This window comes from Ambystoma mexicanum, chromosome 8, assembly GCF_040938575.1.
Source record: "Ambystoma mexicanum isolate Mex_15411 chromosome 8, UKY_AmexF1_1, whole genome shotgun sequence".
Taxonomy (NCBI): Eukaryota; Metazoa; Chordata; class Amphibia; order Caudata; family Ambystomatidae; genus Ambystoma; species Ambystoma mexicanum.
In genome coordinates this window covers 1,596,787,957-1,596,808,791 of record NC_090929.1, presented here as the reverse complement: position 1 = coordinate 1,596,808,791, position 20,835 = coordinate 1,596,787,957, and the positions used below count along the sequence as shown (strand labels likewise).

The 20,835-nt window shown below is 46.7% G+C and overlaps 1 long non-coding RNA gene across 1 annotated transcript in view; it reads left to right on the top strand.

Moving 5' to 3' along the window:
* Nucleotides 1-18,071, top strand: part of LOC138473822 (uncharacterized) — a 47,750-nt gene extending 29,679 nt beyond the window's left edge. The window contains exon 3 of the long non-coding RNA XR_011268938.1: nt 17,928-18,071. This is a non-coding gene — a long non-coding RNA (uncharacterized lncRNA). The remainder of the gene's footprint in view (nt 1-17,927) is intronic.
* Nucleotides 18,072-20,835: the final 2,764 nt, after the last annotated feature.

Genomic DNA, 20,835 nt, shown 5'->3' with positions numbered 1-20,835 from the left:
TCGACCTCAGAAGGATGAACGGCTTAGGCTTAGTGAGGCGTTTAAGAACAGACTAAATCAGTGACTCACCCCCTGAAGTGTGCCTGAAATAAACATTTAATGAGGCCAGCAATTACTGTATAGAATTCCAGAAAGACACATTATTTGGTATTCCTATTCTTTCTTATTTAGGGTCAGTGCTGAAAGTGTTAGAAGAAAAATAAGAACAGGAGTGCCTCAAGTCTTTTTTTTTAAGGGGCCTGAACAAGAAAGCCAGCCACCCCAGAAGTAAAGAGCCACAGCCCAGGAGCTTGCATAACTTAAAAAAAAAAAAAAATGTTTTTTTTTTTAGTAGAGGTCGCAAGGGACACCACAGAGGTCGCAAGGGACACCACAGAGGTCGCAGTTGCGACCCCCAAATGACGTCCCTGGATCACGGGTTGGGCATTAACTGCAAATCCCCATTCCCCAGTGGGTCAATTGGACACAATGGGGAGTCTTCGGCGCTAATACCATGCACTAATACAGCCAGCACCCAACTCGTGATAGGTCCAGCCCTTAAATGCAGTGGTAATACCGTTACCATCGAATTTAAGGGCTCCAGCCCAACTCGTGATGATGCCCTAAGAGTAGACATCAATGCAATGGCTAAATCCTTAAGTCCTGCTTCTCCAACTCCAAATTTATAGGATCATTCAATGGGCCTCATTACGACCCAGGCGTTAAACCATGGCGCTATTAGCGCCATGGTTGACACCGGATTCTGCCATGGTGAAATGCGGAATTACCGCCCCATTCCAAGGTTGGCGGGGCGGTCATTCCCCATTCACCATTGGCCCTTCCCCATTTCCATTTTTGCCCCATTGGGCTCAATGGGAATGGGGAAGGCAGTAATTACGGTACCGCAAATTGTGTTACTGTAATTACCTCCAAGGTCCATTTGCGGGTCCCTTCCTTAACGGCTGGTAAAACCAGCCGTTATGGTAGGGACCCGCAAAGGGACATCATAATTGGGCGGTAAGGGATTACCAGCACCAGTGCCCTTACTGGTACCGGTAATCCCTTACCGCCCGGGTCGTAATGAGGCCCAGTCTCTTATTGTGTTTCTTTGTCAGATTATTTGTCCTTTATGCTCTTACCTTAGCCATTCTTGTCTAGATGCTCTTCATGCAACGCCTCCTTGTTCACTCAATCAACCCTTTTCTGTTCCGTCCCATCTTTGTCAGAATCAATGCATCATCCTGTCCCACAGTTTCTCTTGGTATTTAGGCGGAAGTGGCCCTTTCGAATGTCACGATGCCACCTTTAGGCGAAACACAGCCATATAAGACACCCCAAGGGCAAAACTCCTGACTGCAGCAAAGCACAATAGGCTGCAAAAGCCTCAAGACTGTCGAAGGTGAAAAGCAAGAGGAATGCCACTAACCTCTCTCCCTGGTTGTAAGAAAAAACACCAACAACAAGTTGATGAATGACAAGGCACATTCGAGCAAAACATTTTTTAAATTATAGTGTTTTGTAATCTTTGCAGCTTGAATTTACCTAGAAGGTGACCAAGAGTGAAAAATAGAATCATGTACAAATTTAGCACTTAAACAATAATTCAAAGTTCGCCCATAAGGAACTGCTCCCGTGTCAGTATGACGAAAAGAAGATGGGTGTACCTGATGAATATCTGTGCCGTTATAACAATGTAGCAGACTGAAACATGTAGGGCCATACAGATAGGAAGGTTTGCTATCAGAATAAAAGTGTTACACAATTGCATAATGGTAAACATTTTCAGGACTGGAGAAATATGAGAGATATATCTGATAGTTAAAACATAATATAGGTTATATTTAAAGGATCATTGAGAGATTTTAAGGTGGTTTAACACTATGGCCCTCATTACGACCCTGGCGGATTTTTTCCGCCATCGGCGGACTTTTCCGCCATGGCGCAAAGTCCCTTTACGCCATGGCGGATGGCGGACTTACCGCCCCATTCCGAGGTCGGCGGGGCGGTAAGTCCCCATTGACCCATTTACCCTTCCCCATTCCCATTTCGGCCCCATAGGGCTCAATGGGAGTGGGGAAGGTGTTAATTACGCCACCGTACACTACGGTGGCGTAATTAACACCGAGGTCCCATAGCGCCATGGATTTTTACGCCCGCAAAAAGCGGGCGGAAAAATGACCATGGCGCTATGGGAACTCGTAGTTGGCGGTAAGGGGTCGGCGCAGCTAACGCTGGCGCAAACCCCTTAGCGCCAGGGTCCTAATGAGGGCCTATGAGTGTAATGAATTGATTGTTTTCAGTTGAGTTTTTATGTATAGCACAGTTGTAGTTTACTTAATGATTATTCACTTTGTCTTTTGGAATTGATCCTAAAGTTTGTTTAGGAGATGATTGTTTATGTAGTCAGGGGGGCATTTGAATGCTGAATTATTTGTGTGTATATTGAAAGAATTTTATATGGATGAAATGTTGATGCAAATTAGGAATACAACTACACAAAGCCTTTAGAGGTGCAATAATACTGTATTTTAGAACACGAAGGAATTGATGATGAGCAGTAGATTCTGATGAAAGAAAAGTTACACACTGTAATATTGCTAGCCACAGCATGTGTTGTATGCACATGTGAGGCTGCAGTAATGCCAACAGGCTCCCTCCCTATCTGTTAGAAAAGGCACCAGTAACAAGTTAGTACAATGATAAACACTAGCCCTGTTCAACCGGCAGCAAAACGGTCCCATTCAATCTTGGAAACCCACCGTAGAGAGAGTGGCCGTCATTACGACTTTGGCGGTAGCCATGCCGCTATTGGCGGCATGGCTGTCGCCAAAATCGGGTCCGGGTCTGGGTTCCCAGAATGGGGAATTACCTGGACATTCTGAGTTCAGAGGGCCCGGTAATTCCTCCCTTCAGGAACCTGGTCCCGGACCGTCCCCATTCCCATTTCAGCCCCCATAAGGCTGAATGGGAGAGGGAGCAAACAACGGGCCAATTACGTGCGGCCCGTTGTTTGCTCCCTCTTCCACTCGCGGGACCCGCTCTGCACGTCTGGTAAAACCAGACGTGCAGAGCGGGTCCCGCGAGGGGACCTCGTAATCAGGCGGCACAGGGTTGACGGCGCCGGCACCTTTACCGGCGCCGTTAACACCTTACCGCCTGACTTATAATGAGGCCCAGTGTCTCAGTGCGGATGGACCAAGTCCAGAACAGTTCGTCCAGTACTGAACCATACTCCAAAAGTGCACAGCTAGAGGCATAAGACACTTGTGAAGTCTAACCCAAAACTGAAAAAAGCCAGGCCTTTTAGCTCAGAAGAGGACACCTTCAAATCTCCAGGGAAGTACACATGTTGCAGCTCATCAGGATGGTATAATACAAAATGAGTCATATTGGGAGGCTGTGGAGATAGGGAAAGTACCTACTGGATCATCAAGAGGACTCCTTTATGCTCTAAAGTCTCAGGTACAATAATCTACTAATATAATAGCATAGCACCCACCTGGTGCCAACGCCATTCCAACCAAGGGATAAACCTGAGCGACATTCCGAATGCCGAGAAACCCAAATAATCCAAATTATTTAAGTCAACAAGTGTAATTCGAAAATCAGCAGTACAATAATATGGAAACAGAGACCTTGAATCCAGAGAATCAAACATGGAAGATAAGCAGTGTGTCGTGGTGACAGAAATCTGTTGTGGTGAGAAGCGCTGCACACGTGCTTCTGGACATCTTGTTTCTGTGTTTATAAAAAGCCGGAAGCAATGCCAGCCACGTGTTCATGTCAGGATATTCTGCGTTGCCAAGCAACATGGGATGTGTCGTTTTTCAGTAATCTCTGCTGTCCCAACCTCCATGGCAGCTGCCAGAAAGTATGGAATGATTGCTGCTGTGAGAATAGCTTCCTAACAGTAGCCCCCCTTAATGATCACGAAGCAGGCAGGTGCTCGTGATATAGAGCATGAAATCAACAAAGTAGCTGAAGGACATATACATGAGATTCTGTTTCTCAGGTCCCTAGCCTTTCCAATCAATGAAGTAAAAAATCTGACCTAGATGTAGTTTTGCATCTGGTATGTTGCTCAGGGTGCACTCATCAACACTGCATACTCTTGCTGGATATGGATGGCTGAGTACACGGGTTGAAAGAAGGTAACTCTTCAGCAATGAAGTATGAAAAACTGGCGACACTTGTCACCTTGCTGGCAAGGGGAGACATGGCACCCCTCGGTTCACTACTGTCTCAACAAGGTATGGTCCGATGAAGCGAGGCAAAAACGTTCGATTACACAGAGCCCGTAGGTGCTTTGAGGACAGCCAGGCTGTATCCCCCACCTTATAGTAGGGACCAACTTGCCTATTGGTATCATCCTGTATTTCTATCTTGTCTTGTGCCACAGAGAGATGCTGAGTTCTTAATGCCTTGAACCATTGGATATGCCGTACACAATTGTTAGAAGCCAGGACCAGAATTAGAAGCTTGGTCATCTTGGGGAGTACCTGTAGATGATGGCCAAAAAGGGCAGACCCCAATGGGGGAGAGAACCGAGGTGTAGTATGCAAACTAACCAGAAGCCAACTGAGATACAGAGGAATCATGCCACTGTAAAGAGAGGCATCCTAAAGATTGTTCTACTGTTTGGTTTGCCCTCTCCGTCTGCATTTCAGTTTGTGGGTGATAGGCTGATGAAAGTCTGGCGTCCATACCCAGTAGCTCTGTTAAGGCTCAGCAAAAGTGGAATGTAAATTGTGCCCCCCTGTCCAAAACAATGATTCCAGAAGAGGCCAAACTGCCACAAATGTGTTGACAGAACAGGTCAGCTAATGGGTGGGACAAGGATATGCCTCGACATGTGGTTGGTTTCATCATTTTAGAGGGGGTGCTTACAACCACTTCAATATTATTGATTTTGTGAGTTTCGGGTAACTCACAAAATGAAGTCCATTGAGACCTTAAACTAATGTTTGTGCAGTATAGGCATTCTTTTCAAAAGGTCCACCGACTTCCCTCTCTTTTTTTTACCCTAAGCACTGATGAACAGGTTAAAACATAAAAAGTTACTTATTTCTCCATTTAAGTGTACCACCGACCATCACTCGAAACACTCCAAGGTATTTTGTGGCACCGGATGTCCGATAATCTACGAGTCATGACACCACTGCAATGCCCATCACTGTCCTGTTTCTGTGGTCACAAAAATCTGCTCTTGAAAATACAGGAAGTCATTGATCATGTTAGCGTTTACGGCTTCTAACTCATCTGTATGGGGCAGGGGCGTTGCTAGGGGGGGCTAAGGGGGCTATAGCCCCTGATCTTTTGGTTGTAGCCCCGGATCGAATCTCAGGAGCTACAGCCAAAAGAGTAGCTAGCCCCCAGTCCCAACATTTCTGACATCAGCTTAGCCCCGGGTCTTTTCCAGACCTAGCAACTCCCCTGGTATGGGGTCTGGCCCAACAGCGCATTTCCTTTATTAGAGTAAGAGATGGGGCCTCATTACACGGAAGGCGGTGAACCATGGCGCTATTAGCACCACGGTTCTTGCCGGTAAAATACCGGCACCGCCTTGGTGGAAAGGGGAATTACCGCCCCATTCCAAGGTTGGCGGTGCGGTAATTCCCCCTTCCACCATTGCCCTTCCCCATTCCCATTTTTGCCCCATAGGGCTCTATGGGAATGGGGAAGGCGCTAATTACGGTACCGCAAATTGCGGTACCGTAATTAGCTCCACTGGTCCCTTTGCGGGTTGTTTTTTAACGCCTGCAAAAAGGGACCTCGTAGTAAGGCGGTAAGGATTTACCGGTACTGGTAAAATACCGGTACCGGTAAACCCTTACCGCCTACCGTGTAATGAGGCCCATGGAGTACAGATGCAAAAAAGATGCTGGGAAGGAATTATCTGTTATGTTTATTCGCAAACAGGGTCTTGTGCCGATAAGCGGGACAAGGCGTTGGCTTTACCTTGATGTTGTAATGTTTGTCTGTAAGTGATTACACAATTAAGCATTGCAAAATAATAGGTGCCCCACGCCTGTCTAGCACTAGTGCACCGAACAGAAGCTAAGGCTTGGAGGTTTCTCTGATCTGTATAGACTGCCGCTTGGTGTTGCTCTCCCAATAAAGGATGCTGCCGTTCTATAGGACCAGCAAAAACTGATGGGATCATTTCTCTCTGTAGGTTTTTTTTTCTCCTGGAATTGAAAGCCACAGGATGGAGACATTCAGTGGAGGGGCAGTTTTGGGATAACAGTGCTCCTACTGTGGCAGCAGATGCGTTGGCTTCCACTAGAAACGGTTCTTGGAGAGTTGTGGTGTTGGAGCACTGGAGCTGAGATGTAGGCCTTTATTAATTTGTCTAAGGCTGCTTGGTCCATTCATTTACTGTCATTCATAAAATATTGAGACATTGCCGGGGCGTTATAGAACCAAAAGGCATCACCAAATATTTGTATAGACAATACCTCATCCGGAACTCCGTCTTCAACTCGTCCCGCACTCCGATTCGGACCAGGTTATAAGCACAGCAGAGGTCTAACTTAATGTAGATTAACATGGACTGCAGTTGATCTATGAGGACAGAAATGAGGGGAATCAGGTTCTTGATAATTATTTTTTATTTTATTTTATTTATTTGCATTTATAAAGCGAACAAAGCTGCCCTGAGGCATCGTGGCGCTGTTACAGCGAACTTAAACTGGACACTTGACACAGGTAGGATACAAATAGACAGTTGTAGCGGTATGGCAGATTGCATACTAAAATTGCAGAACTGAAGGATAGGTGGCCGGTCAAATTTTATGCTTTGCTGTGGTTATAGTGCAATAGCATAGTTTGTAAGCTGTTAGAAGAGCATTAGCGGATTAGGAAGGTTTTTAGGTTTTTGCGAAAGGTGGTGTATGAATTTTCATTTCTGAGTGACGTAGGCAGGGCATTCCAATTTTTGGGTGCGAGGTGTTGGAAGCTAGACCCTCCGGCTTTGGTTCTTTTGAATGTTGGGACATAGATCTGTTTGGTGTGGTGAGCTCTTGTGGGTCGGTTGGAGGAGTTGAGGGTGATTCTTTCTGAGAGGTAGGGCGGGGCATCAGATGAGAGACATCTGTGTGTGATAGCCATGGTTTTAAAGAGTATACGTTCTTTAACCGGCAGCCAGTGTGCCTCTTTCCTAGCTTGTGAGATGTGTTCCCTTTTGGGGACAGAAAGAGCTGCGTGGAGCCCGTTGTTTTGCGTGATTTGGAGTTTTTTTAGGTTGTTGACCGATGTGCCTAGGAGTAGGGCATTGCAATAGTCAAGTTTAGTACCTATGGTGGCTTTGGCAATGGATAGGAATTTTTTGGTGGAGAGAAAGGGCTTTACTGCGTTGATCATCTTGGTGGTGAGCGCGGAGGAGGAGGCTATGGCGTTGACATGTCGGGACATGGATAATGATGCATCTAGGTGGACACCTAGGGTTTTGACCGTCTAAGAAATTGTGATGATGGAATTGTCGATGTTGAATGTTTTATATTGCGGGGGGAGTTTGTTGAGGGTTTCGGTAGTACCTACTATAAGGATTTCTGTTTTGTCCCCGTTTAGGCAGAGGCCATTGGCAGCCATCCAGGTTTGGATGGCTGTGTAAATTTTGGTTAGGGCTGTTGCGTCTTCTTCACAGGTCCCAGTTAATGGGTGTAGCACCTGCGTGTCGTCCGCGTAGTTAGTATACGCTATGTTGCGACAGTCAAGGTCATTGAAGAGTGGTAGGGTAAATATGTTGTAGAGAGTAGGGGCGGTGCAGGAGCCCTGAGGGATGCCACAGTGGATGATAGTAGGGGCTGCAGAGGCTGTGTCTGAGAAGACCTTCATGAGTCTTCCGTTTAGAAATGAGGCCACCCAGGCGATGGCTTCTGGGGAAAAGTGGGCTTCATTTTTTAGGTGCATGCCTAAGATATCGTGGTTGACAAGGTCAAAGGCGGCGGACAGATTTAGTAGGAGAAGGAGTGCCGGTTTGCCTTTGTCCATGATGTCACCAAGTTGTATTTTTAAGTCAAGTAGGGCTGACTCTGTCCCGTGACCTGGACGGAAGCCTGACTGTCTTTTTCCTAAGATGTGGTTGGATTCTAGGTAATCCTGGGTTTGTGTATAGGCAACTTTGTATAAGATCTTAAGTAGGAAAGGCACTGTAGTTATAGGCCTATAGTTAGTGGCAATTTCTGGGTCGAGGGTGTTTTTTTTTAGGAGGGGGCATACCCAGGCTTCTTTTAGACTGTCTGGAACTGTGTTGGCATTGAAGGAGGCGTTGATGAAGGATTTGAGAAAGGGGGCCAGTGTTTCAGTGCAGTCTTTGATGAGACTGGCTGGGCAGGGATCTCCTTTGCAGTTGGATGGTTTAATCCTGTTCATAATCTCTATGACTTCCTGTTCTGTTACTTCCCTGAATGTGAAAGGGGTTATGGGGGCTTTGGTGGATGGGTGCATTGTGCTAGGGGAGAGCAGGTGGTCGGTGCTGGTGGTTGTTTTAATGTGCTGAGATAGGTTTTTGTGGTGTTCCTTAATTTTTTCTTGTAGGAGCTCAATTTTGTTCAATAGGGCAGATTGTATAGAGTTGCACCAGGTTTGGTCTTTCGTAATATCTTGGGATTTAGTAGCTGGTATGGTGAGTTCTTTGAAGGTGGCAAAGAGCTCTTTAGATTCAGATTTGGCACTAGTGATCCTTTCATTGTAGGAGGCTGACTTGGCTGTGATTATAGCTTTCTTGTATTGCGAGGTGATATTTTTGTAAGAGGAAAGGGTGGCTGCGGAGGGTGTTTTTTGCCAGGTGTTCGAGGCTTTCCTTTTCTGAGAGCATAGCTCTTTTAGTTCTGCTGAAAACCAGGTGTTTGAGTGTTTCATTGTTTTAGCTTTTTTGTTCTGTAGGGGGGCAATAGTGTCTATAGCGGTGCTTATGGTGTTCTTATACATTTCTGCTAGTACTGATGGGTCGGAGGTCTTAAGGTCTGTTGTGAGGGAGCTGAGGTGTGGTATGATGTTTTCTTTGGTGAGATTTTTGGCGCACCTTGCCAAGTCTGGGGAGATGGGGTTAGGGTTTTTGGTCTTGGACTCGGCGGGAATGAGGAAGTGTATGAGGTGGTGGTCTGACCAGGGGATGGGTGTGATGGAACTAATGTCAATCTGACAGTTGTGGTCGGCTATCCAATCAAGGATGCTGCCTTTGTCATGGGTAGGCATGTTTATTTTTTGGTGGAAGCCTAGTTCCTTTAGTGCTAGTGAGAGGGTTTTGGCTGGCTTGTCCTTTTTGTCATTGAACCCAAGGTTAATATCACCTAGAAAGATGGTTTTGGAAGTGGTTTTTAGGTTTTCAGTAAGACGATGTAGGAGGTTCTCATGGAATTCCAATAGAGGGCCTGGTGGACGGTAAATGATGTTGATGGTGATGGTGGAATTGGGGGAGAGGGTGTTTTTTATAGCAAGGGAGTCTGTTTTATCACCTAGGATATCACCTAGGTTAGATGTGATTTGCCTTCTAAGTGGTCTTTCAGGATGAGTGCTACCCCACCTCCTACTGAGGAGAGGCGGTCTTGCCTGATGAGGTGTATCCCTGTGGTATGGCAAGGTTGAGGGCTGGCCCTGCAGCGCTGTGGAGCCAGGTTTCAGTGATGGCTAGGATGTGGAGGTTGAGTAGGAGTTCATGGATTTCAGTGGCATATGCAGGGATGGATCTAGTATTGATAAGGGCACATTGTAAGTTGTGTGGCGGCTGGGAGGTGGACGGGGTGGTATAGTGTGGAATAGGTGAGGCAGGGTGGTTAGGGTGCGTTGGGACTGAGGTGGGTGCAGTAGGTGTGGCTGTGTGGGTAGGCGTTTCTATGGTCTTAGATGGGGCTTGCGGGGCAGTGTAGGGGTGTCTAGAATGGAGTCCCAGGAGTTGGTTCCTGATGTTAGTGGGTCTGGTGCGTGATGTTGTGGTGGGTGTAGGAAGGTTTGTAATGATGTGTCTATTGGTGAAGAATGAAGGTAGAAAGTAGGTGGGGGGATGTTGGAAGGGAAGGTGTTGAGAGCAGCTGGTGTGTTGGTTGGTTGAGGGTGTAGCATGGTGAGAGTGTGTATAGAGTGTCGGGATAGGATGGTGAGGCAGCTAGGTGCTAGATGCAACTAACTAAGTAGGCGCATAGAGCAATAGACAAGTGGCAAGCAGCTAGGTGCTAGATGCAACTATCAAATGGCAGTACAATTTGATGCATGGAGCAATAGACAAGTGGCAAGCAGCTAGGTGCTAGATGCAACTATCAAATGGCAGTACAATTAGGTGCATGGAGCAATAGACACATGGCAAGCAGCAAGGTGCTAGATGCAACTATCAAATGGCAGTACAATTTGGTGCATGGAGCAATAGACAAGTGGCAAGCAGCTAGGTGCTAGATGTAACTATCAAATGGCAGTACAATTTGGTGCATGGAGCAATAGACAAGTGGCAAGCAGCTAGGTGCTAGATGCAACTATCAAATGGCAGTACAATTAGGTGCATGGAGCAATAGGCACGTGGCAAGCAGCTAGGTGCTAAATGCGACTATCAAATGGCAGTACAATTTGGTGCATGGAGCAATAGACAAGTGGCAAGCAGCTAGGTGCTAGATGCGACTATCAAATGGCAGTACAATTTGGTGCATGGAGCAATAGACAAGTGGCAAGCAGCTAGGTGCTAGATGCGACTATCAAATGGCAGTACAATTAGGTGCATGGAGCAATAGACAAGTGGCAAGCAGCTAGGTGCTAGATGCGACTATCAAATGGCAGTACAATTGTGTGCATGGAGCAATAGACACATGGCAAGCAGCTAGGTGCTAGATGCAACTATCAATATGGCAGTACAATTAGGTGCGTGGAGCAATAGAGAAGTGGCAAGCAGCTAGGTGCGACTATCAAATGGCAGTACAATTGTGTGCATGGAGCAATAGACGAGTGGCAAGCAGCTAGGTGCTAAATGCGACTATCAAATGGCAGTACAATTTGGTGCATGGAGCAATAGACAAGTGGCAAGCAGCTAGGTGCTAGATGCGACTATCAAATGGCAGTACAATTTGGTGCATGGAGCAATAGACAAGTGGCAAGCAGCTAGGTGCTAGATGCGACTATCAAATGGCAGTACAATTAGGTGCATGGAGCAATAGACAAGTGGCAAGCAGCTAGGTGCTAGATGCGACTATCAAATGGCAGTACAATTGTGTGCATGGAGCAATAGACACATGGCAAGCAGCTAGGTGCTAGATGCAACTATCAATATGGCAGTACAATTAGGTGCGTGGAGCAATAGAGAAGTGGCAAGCAGCTAGGTGCGACTATCAAATGGCAGTACAATTGTGTGCATGGAGCAATAGACGAGTGGCAAGCAGCTAGGTGCTAGATGCAACTATCAAAATGGCAGTACAGCTGTGTGCAAGGAACAGCAGTCAATTAATGCAGTAGCTGGTGCAGGGGGCAGCAATAAGAAGCAGTAGATATGAACAAAGTGTGCAGAGGTTAGTGCAAAGTGAATGAGGCACATACAGGTAGGTATTATGCGCTGTAATTAGATAGCACTACAGGTGTGGCATAGGATGCTGAGTGTTACATATGTGTTACAGGTTTGTCACAGGTGTTACAGTAGGTTTGGTCAATCTAGCTACTGTGTGAAGAATTCTTCCCTAGCATTTTAAGGGCACAGCCATTCATGGGTGACTGGCGCAGCGTACAGGAATGCACAGTTAGTAGCAGACTGGCAGTATTGGTTAGGTGCTTGTGACTTGTAGCAGGTAGCAGGCACGGCAGTGTCATTAGTGCGCAGTCTGGAAGAGGTGAGGTTGAGGTGGTTGGGCGTGTGATGCGTGTCACTTTTGGATCCCAACGGGATATGCAGCGGGACCTGGCACTAAGGCGTGTGCATATAGGGGGGGGGGGGTTGGGTTCACGGCTGTAGCAGATGATCAAATGCGAGTCCGGCGTCCAGCGGCAGGAGGGTAGAGAGAGAGGGTCAAGGGATCTGGGTCACGGTTCAAGGTGGGCAGGCAGGCCTTCCACGTGGTACGACACAGGATGGGGAGCAGCAATACAGCGTGTGATACGTGCAGTAGTAGAGTGCTTACCCTTTGATGGCTGGAAATGGATAGGGCTCATCGGAAGAGTAACGGGCAAAGGCTCCTCCGGCTCCAGACAGGCTCACGACAGGGGTCGTAGCCTTAGAGGTGTGCCTTTGCTGGTGGGCCGGCGCTCACCTGCCGGCGATGTCATAGGCTCAAAAATACTGGTGGAGGGCAAATCACGCGCGCTCCAAAGGAAGATGAGGAAGTTAGGCTTGCAGGGAACAGGGAAGATCACGGCAGCCATTTTGGAGTGGCTAAGCCTCGTGGTAGGTAATGGTGAATTGCCCAATTACCTGATTTAAAGCTCTGTTGTCAATGCAGGGCATCAAATCACCCTTTTTACAGAGAAGAACAGCATGGCTGCTCGTGATCGGGAATGCCTAATAAACCTGTTCATAAGTGCAGTTATCAGGTACTCTCCTAGAACTTGATCAATTTTCTGGGTCAACAGACACCAAAATGGTACTAATGCGCCCTCGACCAGATTATTTGGGCAATCATTTGCTGGATGAGGATGAAGGTGTTCAGCCAGACTTTTACTGACTTCCCCTTGATATGCAATCATCCGAAATTCATTGCAGCCTGAAAGGAGAGTCTGACAAACTGATGGCAATGGCAATGTTCAGATGTGAAATCCAACGTTGTATGTGCTCAATCAATAGTCAACTTGTGTAGTGCCAACCATGGTGTTCCGAGTATCATGCCATAATGTGTAGCTGAAATAATTTCAAAAGCTATCTCTTCTTGATGGCCATTCATTGCAGATACGGTACGTCTGATTGTTGGTTCTGTAAGTTGACCAAACCTCAAGGTGCCCTATCATAGCCCTTATAGGAACCCTTATGGTCTTAAAGAGACTCTTATCTTCCTAGCAAAAGTTGCATCCATTTAATCCCCAGCTATCCCAGAACCCAAAATAACAATGACTGGTCCTGTGTTGAACTGAGGTCCCCAAAGCCAAACTTCCAAGCATACCGGAGTGGACCAAACCATATTCCTTGGCTCAGTGAACCCTTTATTGACAGAACCGTCCCCAGATCTAGGGACAGGCTTTGGTGTTTCTCGCCTTCTTTTGCAAGATGTGCTGGGCAAGTCAGAAGATCGTGTCCTGCTTGTCCACAATACAGGCACCAACACACCCCTCTTCTGTGTTTTCTCTCTTCTCTAGACCGTGGCTCACAGATGGAGCCGATTTGTATAGGTTCTGGGACATCCTTAACCCTCCAAGAGACCCCCCTCCCCCCTCTGACGTCCGTGTAGAATACAGTTTGGGGGTGCCTCTTTTTACCTTTTTGCTCTTCCTGTCAGCGATCTACCTACAAGACTAGGTCAAGGAGTGTTAAATAAGTGTTTGGCGAGGTCAGAACTTCAGAGAGAACATCCTCCAACTCTTCAAATAAGCCATTATGCATTTCCAGGTCAGGCTGTCTCAGCTGACACTCAGACAATTCTAGTTACATAATTTAAGCAACACTGTTTGCCCAAATGGTGACCAAACCTCCTACATAGATGAGGATAAACACTGCCTTAATTACAGCATCCGTAAAAGCCCAAAAAATGCATTGAACACATGTTAAATAAGTCTTTGGATCCTGATGAAAATTCTCCAGTTGGGTGTAAAAGGAGCGAGAACCACTAGCATAATCCAGACTGGGGTGGCAGGGAGCAGTTCTGGAGGGGTAGATGGAACAGGCTGTGGTGGAGCAGCCTGGGGCTCAACCTGGGGCTCCCCGAAGTAAATCTCCACAGGCATTGTGAGAAGGTTGCCTTGGAGTGCATCTAACCTTCTGATTTATGGCTGCCGGTGCTGCCGTCATGCCCGCATGTTACATACGGCTTCTGCGAGCGCTTGACACAGGGCTGCCTCTGGGTCTGGAGCAGCTTCCATTCTTCTGCCCTGGTGGAAGGCAACATCGGCTTCTCAATCTGTCGAGTAGCAGACCTACACCACCAATGAACCCTTCAGGAGGGCAGCAAGGGGTGCAATGAGTCAACACCTCTACCCAGTAATCCGGTGAAAGGGGGGGGGGGAATGACACCAAGCTCTCTCTCTCTGTAAGGATAAACACTAGCAACAAGCAAGCGCAATGCTACATACCACCATTCATGGCTGGTGAATTGTTAAACTGGAGGGGCTTAAATGTTTGTGTCTAATATGCAGGAGTGACTGAGTGCAGCAAGGGAGCCCGAAACAAACAAGTATGCATATATTTTCTTATTCTGACATGGCATTTTTATACTTTGAATCAAGGGTAAAAGCAAACGTAAGTGTGATTACTTGGTACACTGGCCTATCTTGGTATAGCCAGTCTGGATATACTTTATTTCTGTGGCATGGCATTTTTTAATGGCTGGGAGTCTTTATATGGGAATACTGGCATAAATTGGTGCAGCATGCGTGGAGGAGATCAATGGTCAAACTCAGCATGAATATGTCCTGTGCACTGTTGATGACTTTGTCTATTGTTTTTATTTTGCATGTTTTACGATATAAAATGTATTGCAAACTGTGTGGCTTTTTATCCAGAAGGTGCTGTAAAATGCTTAATTTTTACCCATTATTTTAAAAAGGTTCTCGGGGTGCGCACTCCCCCAAACCACCCTTGTTTGGCTCGGGCTCCCTGGCGGCACTGGGTTTCTCCTGCATGTTAGACACATTTAAACTCCTTCCAGTTCAGAAATTCACCTGCCGCCACTACTTCCAGTGACTATTACTTATAAACAGGAATCTGAAAGTGGGGGGACTGCAATCTGAGACATGTTTTGCCAGCATTATTCCAACAAGCAAAGACTGTTCCCTTTACTCCATGATTGCACCTTTCAGGCAGACTGGCACGGTAGGGCAGCACTGGGCATCTGAACTAGTATCTGCCTACGATCACACTTTTCAGCTGGGTTTTGTCAAGGACAGAGTGATGACTCTCTCTTGCCTTTTCACGCCTGACCACGCTTCAACAACTGAGTAGTACAATGCAGGCACCCACTATCTCACACCACATCTCAGCACTCAAAGTCATGCCACCAACACTTTAGTGCTGAATGCTCCAGCTCCATAGTGGACATGCTAATGAGTAGGGAGCAGGACAGACTTTCAGCTACAGAACAGTGGGGCACATCTATTTCAGAGATGCTGGGCCAGGTTTGTGTGTAAACCTGTTTCAGAGATCTTAACACATTTTCCGCCCCAGAAGCGGCTAATACAGGGGCTTTTGTTATAATCACGGGTTCCAGCACTTAGCATAGAGTCCACCTGGCTTGTTTATGCACTGCTGCCTATGCAGACGGTTTCCAACTGCCCGGGTGGAACAGTCGGGTACGTCGTTTCATCGACAGTCATTTTTACGACTCCCTGTTTTACGAGTACATAATTACGAAAAAGGTCATCGAAGTTTTGTGGGGCTGGGAAAAGGCAGATAACGGTTTGAGGGGGTCGGGAAGAGTTAAAAATAGATGGGGGCAGGGGGGGTTTGTTGGGAGGGAATCCTCCCCAAAAAATAATTTCGATGATCTTTTTTTCGTATTTGTACTCGTAAAAAAAGGCCGTGGTAAAAATTACTGTCGATGAAAGAACATAGTACCGAACAGTCCCACCAGCAAATACATCACCGCCCACTGATTCAGCAGAGGGGTACCTGCTTGCGTGATAAATGCTCGGGAGGATAGCTCAGCGGCAACGTGCTCACCTTGGAAGCAAGACGACACAGAGCAACACAGGTTCGATTCCCGGGTCTAGGCTTAGAAACCTCTGGGTATTAAGCGTGTTATAAATAACCTACCGTATCATATCAATCCCGTCCAGATGCACAATGTGCTTACTGCTCAGAACACCAGGAGTGCTAGATCCCCCGGCATACACAATAAAAATCATGACAACAAAAAAGTCAAAAGCACATGCAAAATAAGGAAATTGTAAAAATACATGACACAATCAGTTGCAGGCAGAGAATGTAGAAAAATATAACAGGGTTGTATTTAATATAAAAAGTGGTCTGGAAAGAAATTCCATAGAACAGGTTATTTGAACCATGTTCGTTCTCAGTAGAAGGGCTCCCACACCCATGCTTAATGTGCATTTAATATATATGTAAAATGTATTTACAAAATACCAAAACAAAGATTTTTGGTATAGGTATAGATAGATGTGTTTAGCACACACCTGACTGGCAAGCCGCAGCGTGCTGTACAACGGAAGTGGTAAGGATATCTTGTAAGACTGGCGTTGGGGTGCGATGCAACTGTCCATTTGGCCGGCATGGGGGGGTGCAGATACATTGGGGGTCATTACGAACCTGGAGGTAGCCATTCTGCTATTTGCGGCATGGCTACCCCCATTCTGGGGACCGGGTCTGGGTTCCTGGAATGGGGAAATACTGGGCCATTCCGACCTTGGAGGGCCTGGTATTTCCCCATTCCAGGAACCCATCCCCATTACCATTCGAGCCCCCATAGGGCTCGAATGGGCCCGTTGTTAGCATGCTGGACCGCTCGCGGGACCCGCTAAGGACGCCTGGTTTTACCAGGTTTTTGGCTAAGGACGCCTGGTTTTACCAGGAGTCCTTAGCGAGTCCCACAAGTGGACCTCATAATGAGGCGGTAGGGGATTAATGGGGCCGGCAGCTCTACCTGCCCGTTAACCCCCTACCACCAGGGTTGTAATGACCCCCATTGTGTTAAGAGTGTGGAGGAGGAAGATTGGCGGGGTAATGGAGGGTAGTCGGGGGTTACCGTTTGACTAGGTCTGGAGTCTGCAACCTTTGGCTCTCCAGATATTTTAGACTACAAATCCCATCAACTCTACCCAGCATAATCAATGGTGATGGATCATGGGAGTCATAGTTCAAAATATCTGATGATCCAGAAGTGGCAGACCACGGGATTAGGAGTTTTTTCAATAACAGGGATTTCCGCTCCTTCGTGAAGTGCAGGCAAGAGATGTTTCTTTGACTGTATATTGTAGGGTAACACATAAATGTAATGTAAATGCAATGGCATGTATAGAGCTGGGGGAGCCAGGAATTTCAAGGGTAGGAACGACCAAGGGCCGAGCTTGGGGGTCAAGCCTGACTCTAGGAGCCCACTACGGGCTGAGCCCATGAAATCCCTGGCTCCCCCAGGAAAAGGAAAAAAAAACAAAGGCGGCCCTGGCGAGCCACCATCAGGGCCACATTTTTTGCCCGCATTGTGTATTTCTTTCCATATTGGCTGCGCCGTGGTCTAAATGGAAATAAAAGGAAAAAGGAAAAAAAATTAACGGAGCCCTGGTGCCCTCTCGGCACCCAAGCCGCCATCAGTGCTGCATTTATTTTTTGCCAATTTTGTGCATTTCTTTCCATATTGCCCGCCTGGTGCCCTCTTAGCATCTGAGCCGCCATCAGTGCCAGATTAATATTTTCTTCATGCTTGGGACTTTCTTTCCATTTTGCCCACGCAGAGCGTCAGAATGGAAAGAAATGCCCATAAAAATAACGATATGGCGGGCAGTGGGTCGCAGCTGCTGCAGGGTGTCTCCCTGTTCTGATGCCAGCCAATCGTGTTCTCTGGTGGTGGGACAGGAAGTCATGACTCGGAGAGTGGTGTGTGGGTGGGCTTGCAAGCTGCTTCTTTCTTTCCTGGGCAGCCAGGGTGTGGCCTTTGGCATCCAGAGGTACCGGCCCGAAACGAGGTTCGGGCTGGAGCCCTCGTTTGACCCTGGGCCATCTGAGGCCTCAGCAGGTTCGCCCACCTCCAGTCATGTAGTGTTGCTCTGTTATCAAAATAATACTGAATGGAAAATTGAAATGAAGAAACGCTCTTTTATAGTGCAGGGGTATCCGTTTTTCTCACATTAATATGCCTGTTATTTCTTATATTTTTGTATGCAAGAATAATTTCGATTACTCGCCGTCAAAGACTCCAACTTCGAAAGAGCACGGGAGCAGTGGATCGAGCGCCGTTCTCTCGAGCAACCAGAGCTATGGGTTCAGAGACAGGCAAGGCAAGGAGGTGTTCTACACGACAATCGGCCTATACCAGGTACAGTGCACTTTCCATAATCCTGAACCATGCTTCCTGGACTCCGTGGCAGCCGATACGGCAAGTCTCACTTATCGCGAGTAAGATGTACACACATTTTGAAGTCTAGTTGAGCACTTATTACCACCTGGCAAAGTGGCAAACCTAATAACCTAATAAAGAGAGCTCAAACCCGGCATTCAGATGCAGCTCTGTTCAGGGGTGGCCTAGCCCATAGTGAACTCGGAAGATTTCCTGCTAGCCCTCTGCACCCTGGTCAGGGGTGGGCTGGCATATAGGGAACTCTGGAGTTTTCCCGGTAGGCCTCTACACACTGGTCAGGGGTGGGCTGGCATATAGGGAACTCTGGAGTTTTCCCGGTAGGCCTCTACACACTGGGCAGGGGTGGGCTGGTTTATAGGGAACTCTGGAGTTTTCCCGGTAGGCCTCTACACACTGAGCAGGGGTGGGCTGGCTTATAGGGAACTATGGAGTTTTCCTGGTAGGTCTCTACACACAGGTCAGGGGTGGGCTGGCCCATAGGGAACTCTGGAGATTACCCAGTATGCCCCTACTCAATGGGCCTCTTTTGTGTGGTAAACTATTTTATTTCCAAATGTTCTCATAGGAAAAGGGTTGGGCTTGCTGAAAATGTGTAATATAGGGCCACTTTAAACTTCCAGGGCCTCATTTGGTTCCCAGTCCATCCCTGGCTCTGTTTAGAGTTTCACTGGGTTCATTGGAGTTCCTGATACTCAAAGAGACTTCAAAGGCCTTCCATTACAGAAGGATCCCCCGGCAGCCGCCCGGTGACCTTCAACTGATGGGAGGATCCATCGTCAATGTGTAATATACTGCTTTTGGGTAATTAGTACTCACTCCAAACAGTAATGAAAACTTTGAAAGGTCAGCAGTAGTATATTACTTTAAACTCAGTGGTGGCTGAGGGATGCAGCCATGAAGCAGGAAGCAAGGCAAAGTGCTCGTCAACACCTTTGCCTGAGGCCTGCCTTTTGCCCATGTGCTGGCCCAATGAATTTGGGGACACCTCAATAACGGGAATGCACCGGAGTTCCCCAACAACAATATACCTTACCGTGCCGCAGCCAGCATGCCCAATGGGCCAGGCTAGGGAAGCAAAACCCTCCCGACCTTCCATGAACTGAGAGCAGGCTGGGCTGCAGCCGGCGGAGTGTACAGGTTTCACTGTGTCTGCCCCCCACCTCCTCCATTGTGGGTGGCAGGGCACTGACTTGTTGCCCGTTATGGATGAGACACCACTGTTTCAACACATTAAGGCCTCCAGCACAACCCAACAGTGGCCAAGAGGTGGTTGTGATCTAGAAATGCTGTTGGTGACTTAAAGTAGGTGACAAAAAGTAAACAAATCCAGGTTTCACTACTTCACAAAATTTTACTATTCTGGTTAAATGATGTATTTCTCTTTGCCTCAGATTTTTGATATGACACATTAAGAAAATCTTAGAAACACATGGCCAACCCCAGTACTAAACACAATTTTAAAACTGCGTAGGTGTTTTGTCCAAAAGATTACAACGAATGCCTTCCTTTGTTTTGTCTAATATATGTGTCAATTTAAGGTTTTCGGCAGTTTGGTTTCAGTTATGCTTGGTGCTCTATTCTATGCTAGGCTAAACTAGAATGCTTTGATTGGTAAATGCTAAGGTCACTTTCTTTCTAGGCATCTGAATCTATTTCTATATCAATCCTCTTGGCAAGTGAGTTTGGTCACGAGCTGGAATCTTCTGCACCAATTTATCTCAGAGATGAGAATATCCTCAGGTATAGATGTTAAAGAAGGTTTTACAAACTCTAGCAGGTTCCCTTTTTAGTTTTGGCTATTAGGTGGCGCTGAAAGTGCTGCCTTTAAGCCAAATGTATTGTCATTAAAATAAGAGATTTAACGTAAGAGCTTCAAATAGGGGCTTTGAATGGGGGTCTCTAATTCTTTTCAATGCAATTGACAGATGAGGATGGATTTGTGTTGTTTGGCTGTGTGTCCCAGCCATTTAACGCCCATCTATAAGTGAAATATATAAGATTTTCCTCCAATTCCCACCCATTTCACCTCAAATCACACCTCTGTTTGCACTCTTTGCCTGGGTTTGTATTGTGTGCCTAATGTACCATCCATTTTTACTTCCAAAATGGCGGCCACCATATGTTAATGTTAGGAAAAACTTATTTGACTTTATAGGTGCTTTTAAAAATATTGACTACAGCTCTGAAGTTATAATACACATTTTAATGTATTTTGTATTTAAAATAAACAAGTTAATTTAATAGTTATGTTTTGTTCTAGAATGTCTCTCAAAATGCCCATGGACTTGATTGTGGGTGTGGGTGTCTAGTGGTTTCTGCTGTGAGTAGTACCTGACTGGATACGTAGTTTGATTGGATTGGTTGTGGAGTGTGTGCTTGTGGAGATTGGAAGGAAGAGGTAAGGCTGATAGTTGACTGTGTTGAACTTTATAACGTGTTGTTTTGTGTATGCACAAGTAAGGTGGATGCATTTAAATAGAAAAACAAGTGTTCTTGAACTGTTATTAGTTTATGGTAATAAAAAAATTCTAAATGGGGTTTCCTGCCAGATAACACCATACCAAGCAGCACATTTCTGGATCGAGATGGCTGCCAGTGCCAGTCCAGCCACCACACTTCCAGCAGATCATATTACATTGCAATGCTGTGCCAGTTTCCAGTCCCAGCATGGCTGCTGTACTTGCACAACGCCAGGTCTTCCCTCTCTTACATGCGC